Raw genomic sequence first — 2,459 nt, 5'->3', positions numbered from 1 at the left:
GACGAGCACCGCGGCTGGAGAGCACCGCGCAGGGCTCCCGCCCCGTCCGCGCTGCAGGCCCAGGGGCAGCTCTGAGACCGCCTGCGGTTTGGCTGAGCCGGCAAGCCCCGAGGCGGCCCCCGCTTCCCCCCAGCACGGCCGGCGGAGGCTGTCAAAGGCTCTCCAGGGCCCAGTGCACATCAACCACCTCGCCCCAGGCACCCCAAAACAAGCCTCGTCCCCGCCCCACCTCAGCTGCAAGAGGCGCCTCTCGGGGTACAGTGGCCGCAGCCTTCTCTCTCTGCCCTCCCTGTGTCAGCCCCAAGTCTGGTCCCCTCTGTTACCCTCTTTGTCTCTGTCTCTGTCTCTCCCTCTTTCCTCCTTTCTACCAAGTTTAAGGCCACTTACCCAAAATAAGGGCTTCCTTCTGGCTCAGCTGGTTAAGAATCCATCTGCAATGCAAGAGACCTGGGTTCAATCCCTGGGTTGGGAAGATCCCCAGGAGACGGGAAAGGCTACCCACTCCAGTATTCTGGCCCAGGGACTGTATAGTCCATGGGGTCGCAGAGTCGGACACAACTGAGCGATCTCAAATTACCCAAAACACACATGATACAAAAACAAATAGAAAATACAAATTGGAACGCAAGCGAAGTGACCACTAGCACAGCCAAGAGTTAGGGCTCTGAAACATGTCTCCACCAGGTGTCCACGCCCTTATCCTCAAAGGCAGCTTGACCTCACGGTGGACAGGCAAGAGTTAGGAGGGTCAGTGTGTCTGGAAGGTGGAGACGTGCCTGCAGCTCAAGGGAAGGACGCTCTGCAGGCAGAGGCACTTCTCTACGACCTGCTGGAGGCCTGGCTGCCCTATCCCAGGCATGCTGGGGGCCCAGCCCGTTCCCAGCCTCAGCCCTCTGGGGCACGCAGCCTCAGCCCTCCTGGGCACCCACACCGCCCCCACAGACATCTCCTTCCTCTCCCTCCTGATGGGGAGGAAGGCCAAAAAGGAAGCCCAGGGCGACCTCGAAGCTGGGTGTTCCTACCCAGCTCCGCCGTTTCCTGCCTCTGGGACATAGACCTCTCTTCTGCTGAGGTGCTGGCCGTCTGGGATTCATTCACAGTCTGGAGTGTTCAGGAAATAACTGCTGGAAGAAGAAATCTATGAAATGAGGATAAAAAGACCCACCTCAGAAGGGGAAGTAGGGCATCCAATGAGACAGCGTGTGTGAAGATGCACTCTGACCCACAGGAGCCTCACAGAGCTTACCTGCATTGTTCTCTGTGGTGGTTCAGCCTCCAAGTCATGTCTGACTCTGCAACCCCATGGATTGCCGTACGCAGGGCTTCCCTGTCCTTCACCATGTCCCCACCTTCACTCAAACTCGTGTCTACTGAATCAGTGATGCCATCCAACCATCTCCTCCTCTGTCACTCCTTTCTCCTGCCCTCAGTTTTTCCCAGCATCAGGATCTTTCCCAATGAATCGGTTCTTCACATCAGATGGTCAAAGTATTGGAGCTTCAGCTTCAGCATCAGTCCCTCCAGTGAATATTCAGGGCTGATTTCCTTTAGGACTGACTGGTTTGTGAGTGAGTGTTCTTTGAACTGAAACGGTGGGCAAATCATCTGCCAGCTGGAGTGTCAGTTTCCCCATCTGTAAACTCCGGGGTGGGCTCAGGGGGTGCGAGAGGTTGGTTGGGTAGCCTGAAAAGCCCTCCCCACTCTAAAGGGCTGGGGTTTTACAGGTGTCCTAACAGCCCAGGTATCAAGAGCTGGAGTTATAAGTTTACAGATATGTTTGCCTAGAATGTGTTTCACATAACAATAATTTAGCATTATTCATAAATAGCCCAAAAGTGGAAACCATCCAAATCCAATGTCCACCATCTGATGAACAGACAAACAAAATGGGGCCTGTCCAGACAGGATAGTATTTGGTCATAAAGGAAAGAAGGGCTTCCCAGGTGGCGCTCGTGGTAAAGTGGCACACCTGCCTGCCAGTACAGGAGATCCAAGAGACACGGGTTCAATCCCTGGTCCGGGAAGATCCCACAGGCTGTGGGGCAGTCAAGCCCGTGAGCCACAGCTGCTGAGCCCGTGCCCTGGAGCCTGGGCCCCACAAAAGAGAAGCCACTGCAATGCGAAGCGTGAGCACCACAGCAAAGAATAGCCCCCTCCCGCCACAAGAGAAAAGCCTGCAGAGCAACGAAGACCCAGCATGGCCCCCAAAATGGATTAATTTAAAAACTTAATAAAGATGAAACTATGCAATGTTTTATCTTTTTAAAAATACCTCGGGTGAAATTCATAACAGATTAGATGCTGCAAGGGGTCAAAACAGACTGTTACTGAACTTGAAGACAGCAATAGAAACTATTCCGAACAAAGAAACAGAGAAAAGAGGAGGACGGCCAGCCAGGGCCCACCCTACACCCTCAGGGACAACGGCCTTTGTGAGGAGGGCCTCGGGCAGGGTGAGT

The 2,459-nt window shown here is 54.3% G+C and overlaps 1 long non-coding RNA gene across 1 annotated transcript; it reads right to left on the bottom strand.

Annotated features, from left to right (window-relative positions):
- Positions 1 to 299: 299 nt before the first annotated feature.
- On the bottom strand, positions 300 to 1,394 carry LOC102414942. The gene is made up of 3 exons (XR_003106384.2): positions 1,247 to 1,394; positions 1,023 to 1,138; positions 300 to 431 (listed from the first exon to the last, which is right to left on the bottom strand). It is a non-coding gene; the product is annotated as an uncharacterized LOC102414942 (long non-coding RNA).
- Between the last annotated feature and the right edge of the window lie 1,065 nt (positions 1,395 to 2,459).

The sequence above is a fragment of the Bubalus bubalis genome, chromosome 24 (genome assembly GCF_019923935.1).
Source record: "Bubalus bubalis isolate 160015118507 breed Murrah chromosome 24, NDDB_SH_1, whole genome shotgun sequence".
Classification (NCBI taxonomy): domain Eukaryota; kingdom Metazoa; phylum Chordata; class Mammalia; order Artiodactyla; family Bovidae; genus Bubalus; species Bubalus bubalis.
This window is presented reverse-complemented; position numbering and strand designations above follow the sequence as displayed.